The 13,017-nt window shown below is 43.2% G+C and overlaps 1 protein-coding gene across 4 annotated transcripts in view; it reads left to right on the top strand.

Moving 5' to 3' along the window:
- Positions 1-13,017, top strand: part of FCHSD2 (FCH and double SH3 domains 2) — an 816,168-nt gene that overhangs the window by 778,521 nt on the left and 24,630 nt on the right. The gene's annotated exons all lie outside the window — the stretch shown is intronic.

The raw sequence follows: 13,017 nt of genomic DNA, 5'->3' as shown, positions 1-13,017 counted from the left end.
AATTAAGGCTTATAATTTGGGCTCTATGCTGATTGACACTATTGTGGGCTAAGTCGTTTATTTTTTATCATGTTTATGTGACTTTGAAGTGTTTTTTTAAAACACTTTTGGGTATGTTATTTGTGCCTGGCAGCCGTTTAGACACCTAATTTTGTCAGAAAGGCCCCTTCACTCTGGAATGCAGAGGGAGGAGGCCTCATTTCTTCTGTTATGTGTGATCAGTCCACGGGTCATCATTACTTCTGGGATATAACTCCTCCCCAACAGGAAATGCAAGAGGATTCACCCAGCAGAGCTGCATATAGCTCCTCCCCTCTACGTCAGTCCCAGTCATTCTCTTGCACCCAACGACTAGATAGGATGTGTGAGAGGACTATGGTGATTATACTTAGTTTTTATGACTTCAATCAAAAGTTTGTTATTTTAAAATAGCACCGGAGCGTGTTATTACTTCTCTGGCAGAGTTTGAGGAAGAATCTGTCAGAGTTTTTTTTTTTTTTTACTATGATTTTAACCGGAGTAGTTAAGATCATATTGCTGTTCTCGGCCATCTGAGGGAGGTAAAGGCTTCAGATCAGGGGACAGCGGGCAGAGGAATCTGCATTGAGGTATGTAGCAGTTTTTATTTTCTGAATGGAATTGATGAGAAAATCCTGCCATACCGTTAAAATGACATGTATGTATACACTTCAGTATTCTGGGGATGGTATTTCACCGGAACTACTCTGTTAAAGGTCACTAATCCTTTTTAATAACTATTTATCATGTTAAACGTTTTTGCTGGAATGTAGAATCGTTTACATTGCTGAGGTACTGTGTGAATAAATATTTGGGAGGGGCCGTTTTGGCGCTCTTTGCTACGCATCAAAAAATATTTTACTAATGGGAACAAACCTTTGCTAAAAGTTTTGTTGTTTTAAAGTTTGATGCTATAACTGTTTTTCAGTTCACTATTTCAACTGTCATTTAATCGTTAGTACCTCTTTGAGGCACAGTACGTTTTTTGCTAAAAAAGATTATAACCAAGTTGTAAGTTTTTTGCTAGTGTGTTAAACATGTCTGACTCAGAGGAAGATATCTGTGTCATTTGTTCCAATGCCAAGGTGGAGCCCAATAGAAATGTATGTACTAACTGTATTGATGCTACTTTAAATAAAAGTCAATCTGTACAATGTGAACAAATTTCACCAAACAGCGAGGGGAGAGTTATGCCGACTAACTCGCCTCACGCGGCAGTACCTGCATCTCCCGCCCGGGAGGTGCGTGATATTTTGGCGCCTAGTACATCTGGGCGGCCATTACAGATAACATTACAAGATATGGCTACTGTTATGACTGAAGTTTTGTCTAAATTACCAGAACTAAGAGGCAAGCGTGATCACTCTGGGGTGAGAACAGAGTGCGCTGACAATGCTAGGGCCATGTCTGATACTGCGTCACAGCCCGCAGAGCATGAGGACGGAGAGCTTCATTCTGTGGGTGACGGTTCTGATCCAAACAGATTGGACTCAGATATTTCAAATTTTAAATTTAAATTGGAGAACCTCCGTGTATTACTAGGGGAGGTCTTAGCAGCTCTCAACGATTGTAACACCGTTGCAATACCAGAGAAACTGTGTAGGTTGGATAAATACTTTGCGGTACCGGCGAGTACTGACGTTTTTCCTATACCTAAGAGACTAACTGAAATTGTTACTAAGGAGTGGGATAGACCCGGTGTGCCGTTCTCACCCCCTCCAATATTTAGAAAGATGTTTCCAATAGACGCCACCACTCGGGACTTATGGCAAACGGTCCCCAAGGTGGAGGGAGCAGTTTCTACTTTAGCTAAGCGTACCACTATCCCGGTGGAGGATAGCTGTGCTTTCTCAGATCCAATGGATAAAAAATTAGAGGGTTACCTTAAGAAAATGTTTGTTCAACAAGGTTTTATATTACAACCCCTTGCATGTATCGCGCCGATTACGGCTGCGGCAGCATTTTGGATTGAGTCGCTTGAAGAGAACCTTAGTTCATCTACGCTAGACGACATTACGGACAGGCTTAGAGTCCTTAAACTAGCTAATTCCTTCATTTCGGAGGCCGTAGTACATTTAACCAAACTTACGGCTAAGAACTCAGGATTCGCCATACAGGCACGTAGGGCGCTGTGGCTAAAATCCTGGTCAGCTGATGTTACTTCTAAGTCCAAATTACTTAATATACCTTTCAAGGGGCAGTCCTTATTTGGGCCCGGTTTGAAAGAGATTATCGCTGACATTACAGGAGGTAAGGGCCACGCCCTACCTCAAGACAAAGCCAAAGCTAAGGCTAGACAGTCTAATTTTCGTCCCTTTCGGAACTTTAAAACAGGAGCAGCATCAACCTCCACTGCACCAAAACAGGAAGGAGCTGTTGCTCGTTACAGGCAAGGCTGGAAGCCTAACCAGTCCTGGAACAAGAGCAAGCAGGCCAGGAAACCTGCTGCTGCCCCAAAGACAGCATGAACCGAGAGCCCCCGATCCGGGACCGGATCTAGTGGGGGGCAGACTCTCTCTCTTCGCCCAGGCCTGGGCAAGAGATGTTCAGGATCCCTGGGCTCTAGAGATCATATCGCAGGGATACCTTCTAGACTTCAAATTATCTCCCCCAAGAGGGAGATTTCATCTGTCAAGGTTGTCAACAAACCAGATAAAGAAAGAAGCGTTTCTACGCTGCGTACAAGATCTGTTATTAATGGGAGTGATCCATCCGGTTCCGCGGTCGGAACAAGGACAAGGGTTCTACTCAAACCTGTTTGTGGTTCCCAAAAAAGAGGGAACTTTCAGGCCAATCTTAGATTTAAAGACTCTAAACAAATTCCTAAGAGTTCCATCGTTCAAAATGGAAACTATTCGGACAATCTTACCCATGATCCAAGAGGGTCAGTACATGACCACAGGGGATTTAAAGGATGCTTACCTTCACATACCGATCCACAAAGATCATCACCGGTATCTAAGGTTTGCCTTCTTAGACAGGCACTACCAGTTTGTAGCTCTTCCATTCGGATTGGCTACGGCTCCAAGAATCTTCACAAAGGTTCTGGGTGCCCTTCTAGCGGTACTAAGACCGCGAGGGATTTCGGTAGCTCCGTACCTAGACGACATTCTAATTCAAGCTTCAAGCTTTCAAACTGCCAAGTCTCATACAGAGTTAGTTCTGGCATTTCTAAGGTCGCATGGATGGAAAGTGAACGAAAAGAAGAGTTCTCTCTTTCCTCTCACAAGAGTTCCATTCTTGGGGACTCTTATAGATTCTGTAGAAATGAAGATTTACCTGACAGAAGACAGGTTAACAAAGCTTCAAAATGCATGCCGCGTCCTTCATTCCATTCAACACCCGTCAGTAGCTCAATGCATGGAGGTGATCGGCTTAATGGTAGCGGCAATGGACATAGTACCTTTTGCACGCCTACACCTCAGACCGCTGCAATTATGCATGCTAAGTCAGTGGAATGGGGATTACTCAGATTTGTCCCCTACTCTGAATCTGAATCAAGAGACCAAAAATTCTCTTCTATGGTGGCTTTATCGGCCACACCTGTCCAGGGGGATGCCATTCAGCAGGCCAGACTGGACAATTGTAACAACAGACGCCAGCCTACTAGGTTGGGGCGCTGTCTGGAATTCTCTGAAGGCTCAGGGACTATGGAATCAGGAGGAGAGTCTCCTTCCAATAAACATTCTGGAATTGAGAGCAGTTCTCAATGCCCTTCTGGCTTGGCCCCAGTTAACAACTCGGGGGTTCATCAGGTTTCAGTCGGACAACATCACGACTGTAGCTTACATCAACCATCAGGGAGGGACAAGAAGCTCCCTAGCAATGATGGAAGTATCAAAGATAATTCGCTGGGCAGAGTCTCACTCTTGCCACCTGTCAGCAATCCACATCCCGGGAGTGGAGAACTGGGAGGCGGATTTCTTGAGTCGCCAGACTTTTCATCCGGGGGAGTGGGAACTTCATCCGGAGGTCTTTGCCCAAATACTTCGACGTTGGGGCAAACCAGAGATAGATCTCATGGCGTCTCGCCAGAACGCCAAACTTCCTCGCTACGGGTCCAGATCCAGGGATCCGGGAGCAGTTCTGATAGATGCTTTGACAGCACCTTGGAACTTCAGGATGGCTTATGTGTTTCCACCCTTCCCGCTGCTTCCTCGATTGATTGCCAAAATCAAACAGGAGAGAGCATCAGTAATTCTAATAGCACCTGCATGGCCACGCAGGACTTGGTATGCAGATCTAGTGGACATGTCATCCTGTCCGCCTTGGTCTCTACCTCTAAGACAGGACCTTCTGATACAGGGTCCATTCAAACATCAAAATCTAACTTCTCTGAAGCTGACTGCTTGGAAATTGAACGCTTGATTTTATCAAAACGTGGTTTTTCTGAGTCGGTTATTGATACCCTAATTCAGGCTAGGAAGCCTGTTACCAGAAGGATTTACCATAAAATATGGCGGAAATACCTATACTGGTGCGAATCCAAAGGTTACTCCTGGAGTAAGGTTAGGATCGCTAGGATACTGTCTTTTCTACAAGAAGGTTTAGAAAAGGGTTTATCAGCTAGTTCATTAAAGGGACAGATTTCAGCTCTGTCCATCTTGTTACACAGACGTCTGTCAGAAAATCCAGACGTCCAGTCCTTTTGTCAGGCTTTAGCTAGGATCAAGCCTGTGTTTAAAGCTGTTGCTCCACCATGGAGTTTAAACTTAGTTCTTAACGTTTTACAGGGTGTTCCGTTTGAACCCCTTCATTCCATTGATATAAAAATGTTATCTTGGAAAGTTCTGTTTTTAATGGCTATTTCCTCGGCTCGAAGAGTCTCTGAGTTATCAGCCTTACATTGTGATTCCCCTTATCTGATTTTTCACTCAGACAAGGTAGTTCTGCGTACTAAACCTGGGTTCTTACCTAAGGTAGTCACTAACAGGAACATCAATCAAGAGATTGTTGTCCCATCCTTGTGTCCAAATCCTTCTTCAAAGAAGGAACGTCTTTTACACAATCTGGATGTAGTTCGTGCCCTCAAGTTCTACTTGCAGGCAACTAAAGATTTTCGCCAAACTTCTTCCTTGTTTGTCGTTTACTCTGGACAGAGGAGAGGTCAAAAAGCTTCTGCTACCTCTCTCTCTTTTTGGCTTCGTAGCATAATACGTTTAGCCTATGAGACTGCTGGACAGCAGCCTCCTGAAAGAATTACAGCTCACTCCACTAGAGCTGTGGCTTCCACTTGGGCCTTTAAGAATGAGGCCTCTGTTGAACAGATTTGCAAGGCTGCAACTTGGTCTTCACTTCATACTTTTTCCAAATTTTACAAATTTGACACTTTTGCTTCTTCGGAGGCTATTTTTGGGAGAAAGGTTCTTCAGGCAGTGGTTCCTTCTGTATAATGAGCCTGCCTTTCCCTCCCGTCATCCGTGTACTTTTGCTTTGGTATTGGTATCCCAGAAGTAATGATGACCCGTGGACTGATCACACATAACAGAAGAAAACATAATTTATGCTTACCTGATAAATTCCTTTCTTCTGTTGTGTGATCAGTCCACGGCCCGCCCTGTTTTAAGGCAGGTAAATATCTTTTAAATTATACTCCAGTCACCACTTCACCCTTGGTTACTCCTTTCTCGTTGATTCTTGGTCGAATGACTGGGACTGACGTAGAGGGGAGGAGCTATATGCAGCTCTGCTGGGTGAATCCTCTTGCATTTCCTGTTGGGGAGGAGTTATATCCCAGAAGTAATGATGACCCGTGGACTGATCACACAACAGAAGAAAGGAATTTATCAGGTAAGCATAAATTATGTTTTTTCGCGCCTCAGTTGCGCAGTTGCTTTTCATCAGAGGTTCATGCAGCTTCACGTGGAAGGTCAAGAGGCTTAGAAAAGGACTTATAAGAGGTTTATTTCGTTTTTGGTTAACCCATAAGGAAGGTAAAAGCTGCGGTGGAGACTGTGGCAGGGGACTGTAGTGTATTAACCGTTAATTGCTGTTATTAGCTCCGGTTTGGGCATTTAAGGGTCAATTGGTCTGAAAATTGTTGTGCAATACTTTCAAAGCTTTAAGACACTACGGTGAAAATTTCAGAAAGATCGGATATTTCTTTGATGTTTTTCTGACGTTTCAGTAATAAAGTGTGCTCCTTTATTATTTAAAGAGACAGTAACGGTTTTGTATAAAATTACTTTTCTTGCATTAAAAAGCTGCCTAGGTTTGTCTAACATGTCTGTGCCTTCAGATAGCCTATGTTCTGTGTGTATGGAGGCCAAGGTGGTTTTACCATTAAATGTTTGTGCGAAGTGTGCCATAGGGTCCAAACAAATTAAGGACAGTACTGTCACATTTAAAAATGTTGCCCAAGATGATTCTTTAAATGAAGGTAGTGGGGATAATTCATCATCCTCTCCTTCTGTGTCAACTCCAGCATTGCCCACGCAGATACCTAGTACATCTAGCACGCCAATGGCGGTTACTATGCAGCAATTGGCAGCAGTAATGGATAATTCACTAGCAGCTTTTTTATCCTAACTGCCAGCTTTTCCTAGAAAGCGCGATTGCTCAGTTTTAAATACAGAGGGTGAGCAAGCAGACGCTGAGGATAATTTATCTATTATGCCCTCACATCAATCTGATTTGGCGGTGAGGGAGGGCCTGTCTGAAGGAGAAATTTCTGACACAGGAAAGATTTCTCAGCAGGCAGAGCCTGATATAGTTGCATTCAAATTTAAGCTAGAACACCTCCGCGCTCTGCTTAAGGAGGTGCTAGCTACTCTTGATGATTGTGATCCTTTGGTGATTCCAGAGAAATTGTGCAAAATGGACAAATTCTTAGAGGTCCCAGTGCACGCTGATGCTTTTCCGATACCCAAGAGGGTGGCGGATATAGTGACTAAGGAGTGGGAGAAGCCAGGTGTTCCTTTTGTTCCCCCTCCTATATTTAAGAAAATGTTCCCCATAGTTGACCCCAGAAGGGACGCATGGCAGACGGTTCCTAAGGTAGAGGGGGCAGTTTCAACATTAGCTAAGCGCACAACTATTCCAATAGAGGACAGTTGCGCTTTTAAAGATCCGATGGATAAAAAATTAGGATTGCTTAAGAAAATTTTTGTTCAGCAAGGTTTTCTTTTTCAACCAATTTCATGCATTATTCCTGTCACCACAGCGGCGTCTTTTTGGTTCGATGAACTAGAAAATTCGCTACAGAAGGCTAATTCTTTTAGTTTAGATGCCGCTTTTCAATTAGCTAAATTAGCGGCGAAAAATTCAGGTTTTGCAATAGTGGCGCGCAGAGCGCTTTGGCTAAAATCTTGGTCGGCGGATGTGTCGTCCAAAACAAAATTGCTTAATATTCCTTTCAAGGGTAAGACCCTATTCGGGCCAGAGTTGAAAGAGATTATTTCAGACATCACTGGGGGAAAGGGCCATGCCCTTCCACAGGATAGGCCTTTCAAAGCAAAGAATAAGTCTAATTTTCTTTCCTTTCACAACTTCAGGAACGGACCAGCTTCTAACTCTCAAGCCTCTAGACAAGAGAGTAACACTTCCCAGCCCAAGCCAGCATGGAAACCATTGCAAGGCTGGAACAAGGGGAAACAGGCCAAGAAGCCTGCTGCTCCAACCAAATCAGCATGAAAGGATAGCCCCCGATCCGGGACCGGATCTGGTGGGGGGCAGACTCTCTCTCTTTGCTCAGGCTTGGGCAAGAGATGTTCCAGACCCCTGGGCTTTAGAGATTGTCTCTCAGGGGTATCTCCTAGAATTCAAGGACCTTCCCCCAAAGGGAAGGTTTCACATTTCTCGCTTGTCTTCAGACCAGACAAAGAGACAGGCATTCTTACATTGCGTAGAAGACCTTTTCAAAATGGGAGTGATTCACCCAGTTCCAAAAGCAGAACAAGGACTGGGTTTTTACTCAAACCTGTTTGTAGTTCCCAAAAAGGAGGAAACGTTCAGGCCAATTCTGGGCTTAAAAATCCTAAACAAATTTCTCAGAGTTCCATCATTCAAGATGGAAACAATTCGAACAATTCTGCCTATGATCCAGGAGGGTCAATACATGACTACTGTGGACCTAAAGGATGCATACCTGCATATTCCAATCCACATAAATCACCATCAGTTCCTAAGATTCGCCTTTCTGGACAAACATTACCAGTTTGTGGCCCTTCCTTTCGGGTTGGCCACCGCTCCAAGAATTTTCACAAAGGTGCTAGGGTCCCTTCTAGCGGTACTAAGACCGCGGGGCATTGCAGTAGCACCTTACCTAGACGACATCTTAATACAGGCGTCGTCTCTTCCCAGAGCCAAGGCTCATACGGATATTGTTCTAGCCTTTTTAAGGTCTCACGGGTGGAAGGTGAACGTAGAAAAGAGTTCTCTGTCCCCGGTCACAAGGGTTCCCTTCCTGGGAACAATAATAGATTCGGTAGAAATGAAAATCTTTCTGACGGAGGTCAGGAAGTCAAAACTCTCAAAAGCTTGTCGAGTCCTTCATGCCATTGCTCAGCCGTCTGTGGCTCTGTGCATGGAGGTAATCGGTCTAATGGTGGCGGCAATGGACATTGTCCCATTTGCCAGAATTCATCTAAGACCACTGCAATTGTGCATGCTCAAGCAATGGAATGGGGATTATGCAGACTTGTCTCCCCAGATACAGATGGACCAGGAAACCAGAGACTCGCTTCTCTGGTGGTTGGTTCAGGATCACCTCGCAGGGAATCACGTCGCAGGGAATGAGTTTCCGCAGACCAGAGTGGATCATTGTCACGACCGACGCCAGTCTCCTAGGCTGGGGTGCGGTCTGGGACTCCCTGAAAGCTCAGGGTCTTTGGTCTCGGGAAGAATCTCTTCTCCCGATAAACATTTTATAACTAAGAGCGATATTCAATACGCTCCTGGCTTGGCCTCAACTAGCGAAGGCAAAATTCATAAGATTTCAGTCGGACAACATGACGACTGTAGCGTACATCAATCATCAGGAAGGAACGAAGAGTTCCCTGGCGATGAGAGAAGTATCCAAGATCATCAAATGGGCGGAGGATCACTCCTGCCATCTATCTGCAATTCACATCCCAGGAGTAGACAACTGGGAGGCGGATTATTTGAGTCGTCAGACTTTCCATCCGGGGGAGTGGGAACTTCACCCGGGGGTCTTTGCCCAGTTAACTCAACTATGGGGCATTCCAGATCTGGATCTGATGGCGTCTCGTCAGAACTCCAAGGTTCCACGCTACGGGTCCAGGTCCAGGGATCCCAAGGCGACATTGGTAGATGCATTAGTGGCGCCTTGGTCATTCAATCTAGCGTATGTCTTTCCACCGTTTCCTCTACTCCCCAGGCTAGTAGCCAGGATCAAACAGGAGAAGGCTTCAGTGATTCTAATAGCTCCTGTGTGGCCACGCAGGACTTGGTATGCAGACCTGGTGAATATGTCATCGGCTCCACCATGGAAGCTACCATTGAGACAGGACCTTCTAGTGCAAGGTCCATTCGAACATCCAAACCTAGTTTCTCTGCAACTGACTGCTTGGAGATTGAACGCTTGATTCTATCTAAGCGTGGGTTTTCGGAATCAGTTATAGATACTCTGGTTCAGGCTAGAGAGCCTGTAACCAGGAGAATTTACCATAAGATATGGCAGAAATATATCTATTGGTGCGAATCCAAGGGTTACTCATGGAGTAAAATTAGGATTCCTAGGATTCTTTCCTTTCTCCAAGAAGGTTTGGAGAAAGGTCTGTCAGCTAGTTCTTTAAAAGGACAGATATCTGCTCTGTCTGTCTTGTTACATAAACGTCTGGCAGCTGTGCCAGATGTTCAGGCATTCGTACAGGCGTTGGTCAGAATCAAGCCTGTCTACAGACCTGTGACTCCTCCATGGAGTCTAAATTTAGTTCTTTCAGTTCTTCAAGGGGTTCCGTTTGAACCTTTACATTCCATAGATATTAAGTTACTATCTTGGAAAGTTTTGTTTTTGGTTGCTATTTCTTCTGCTAGAAGAGTTTCTGAATTGTCTGCTTTGCAGTGTAATTCACCCTATCTGGTTTTTCATACAGATAAGGTAGTTTCTTTCATGTAATTAACAAGAGTCCATGAGCTAGTGACGTATGGGATATACATTCCTACCAGGAGGGGCAAAGTTTCCCAAACCTTAAAATGCCTATAAATACACCCCTCACCACACCCACAAATCAGTTTTTACAAACTTTGCCTCCAAGGGAGGTGGTGAAGTAAGTTTGTGCTAGATTCTACGTTGATATGCGCTCCGCAGCAAGTTGGAGCCCGGTTTTCCTCTCAGCGTGCAGTGAATGTCAGAGGGATGTGAGGAGAGTATTGCCTATTGAATGCAGTGATCTCCTTCTACGGGGTCTATTTCATAAGGTTCTCTGTTATCGGTCGTAGAGATTCATCTCTTACCTCCCTTTTCAGATCGACGATATACTCTTATATTTACCATTTCCTCTACTGATTCTCGTTTCAGTACTGGTTTGGCTTTCTACAAACATGTAGATGAGTGTCCTGGGGTAAGTAAGTCTTATTTTCTGTGACACTCTAAGCTATGGTTGGGCACTTTATTTATAAAGTTCTAAATATATGTATTCAAACATTTATTTGCCTTGACTCAGAATGTTCAACTTTCCTTATTTCCAGACAGTCAGTTTCATATTTGGGATTATGCTTTAAATTATCATATTTTTTCTTACCTCAAAAATTTGACTTTTTTCCCTGTGGGCTGTTAGGCTCGCGGGGGCTGAAAATGCTTCATTTTATTGTGTCATTCTTGGCGCGGACTTTTTTGGCGCAAAAATTCTTTTCCGTTTCCGGCGTCATACGTGTCGCCGGAAGTTGCGTCATTTTTGACGTTATTTTGCGCCAAAAATGTCGGCGTTCCGGATGTGGCGTCATTTTTGGCGCCAAAAGCATTTAGGCGCCAAATAATGTGGGCGTCTTATTTGGCGCCAAAAAATATGGGCGTCGCTTTTGTCTCCACATTATTTCAGTCTCATTTTTCATTTGCTTCTGGTTGTTAGAAGCTTGATGTTTGGCATTTTTTTCCCATTCCTGAAACTGTCTTATAAGGAATTTGATCTATTTTGCTTTATATGTTGTTTTTTCTCTTACATATTGCAAGATGTCTCACGTTGCATCTGAGCCAGAAGATACTACAGGAAAACCACTGCCTGCTGGATCTACCAAAGCTAAGTGTATCTGCTGTAAACTTTTGGTAGCTATTCCTCCAGCTGTTGTTTGTAATAATTGTCATGACAAACTTGTTAAAGCAGATAATATTTCCTTTAGTGATGTACCATTGCCTGTTGCAGTTCCCTCAACATCTAAGGTGCAGAATGTTCCTGATAACATAAGAGATTTTGTTTCTGAATCCATAAAGAAGGCTTTGTCTGTTATTTCTCCTTCTAGTAAACGTAAAAAGTCTTTTAAATCTTCTCTCTCTACAGATGAATTTTTAAATGAACACCATCATTCTGATTCTTTGGACTCTTCTGGTTCAGAGGATTCTGTCTCAGAGATTGATGCTGATAAATCTTCATATTTATTTAAGATGGAATTTATTCGCTCTTTACTTAAAGAAGTACTAATTGCTTTAGAAATAGAGGATTCTAGTCCTCTTGATACTAATTCTATACGTTTGGATAAGGTTTTTAAAGCTCCTGCGGTTATTCCAGAAGTCTTTCCTGTTCCTAATGCTATTTCTGCAGTAATTGCTAAGGAATGGGATAAATTGGGTAATTCATTTACTCCTTCTAAACGTTTTAAGCAATTATATCCTGTTCCGCCTGACAGGTTAGAATTTTGGGACAAAATCCCTAAAGTTGATGGGGCTATTTCTACCCTTGCTAAACGTACTACCATTCCTACGTCAGATGGTACCTCGTTTAAAGATCCTTTAGATAGAAAAATTGAATCTTTTCTAAGAAAAGCTTATCTATGTTCAGGTAATCTTCTTAGACCTGCTATATCATTGGCTGATGTTGCTGCAGCTTCAACTTTTTGGTTGGAAACTCTAGCGCAACAAGTAACAAATCGTGATTCTCATGATATTATTATTCTTCTCCAGCATGCTAATAATTTCATCTGTGATGCCATTTTTGATATTATTAGAGTTGATGTTAGATTTATGTCTCTGGCTATCTTAGCCAGAAGAGCTTTATGGCTTAAGACTTGGAATGCTGATATGGCTTCTAAATCAACTCTACTTTCCATTTCTTTCCAGGGAAACAAATTATTTGGTTCTCAGTTGGATTCTATTATTTCAACTGTTACTGGTGGGAAAGGAACTTTTTTACCACAGGATAAAATGTCTAAAGGTAAAAACAGGGCTAACAATCGTTTTCGTTCCTTTCGTTTCAACAAAGAACAAAAGCCTGATCCTTCGTCCTCAGGAGCAGTTTCAGTTTGGAAACCATCTCCAGTCTGGAATAAATCCAAGCCTGCTAGAAAGGCAAAGCCTGCTTCTAAGTTCACATGAAGGTACGGCCCTCATTCCAGTTCAGCTGGTAGGGGGCAGGTTACGTTTTTTCAAAGAAATTTGGATCAATTCTGTTCACAATCTTTGGATTCAGAACATTGTTTCAGAAGGGTACAGAATTGGTTTCAAGATGAGACCTCCTGCAAAGAGATTTTTTCTTTCCCATGTCCCAGTAAATCCAGTGAAAGCTCAAGCATTTCTGAATTGTGTTTCAGATCTAGAGTTGGCTGGAGTAATTATGCCAGTTCCAGTTCCGGAACAGGGGATGGGGTTTTATTCAAATCTCTTCATTGTACCAAAGAAGGAGAATTCCTTCAGACCAGTTCTGGATCTAAAATTATTGAATCGTTATGTAAGGATACCAACGTTCAAGATGGTAACTGTAAGGACTATATTGCCTTTTGTTCAGCAAGGGAATTATATGTCCACAATAGATTTACAGGATGCATATCTGCATATTCCAATTCATCCAGATCATTATCAGTTCCTGAGATTCTCTTTTCTAGACAAGC

This window comes from Bombina bombina, chromosome 3 (genome assembly GCF_027579735.1).
Source record: "Bombina bombina isolate aBomBom1 chromosome 3, aBomBom1.pri, whole genome shotgun sequence".
NCBI classification, from domain to species: Eukaryota; Metazoa; Chordata; class Amphibia; order Anura; family Bombinatoridae; genus Bombina; species Bombina bombina.
This window is presented reverse-complemented; position numbering and strand designations above follow the sequence as displayed.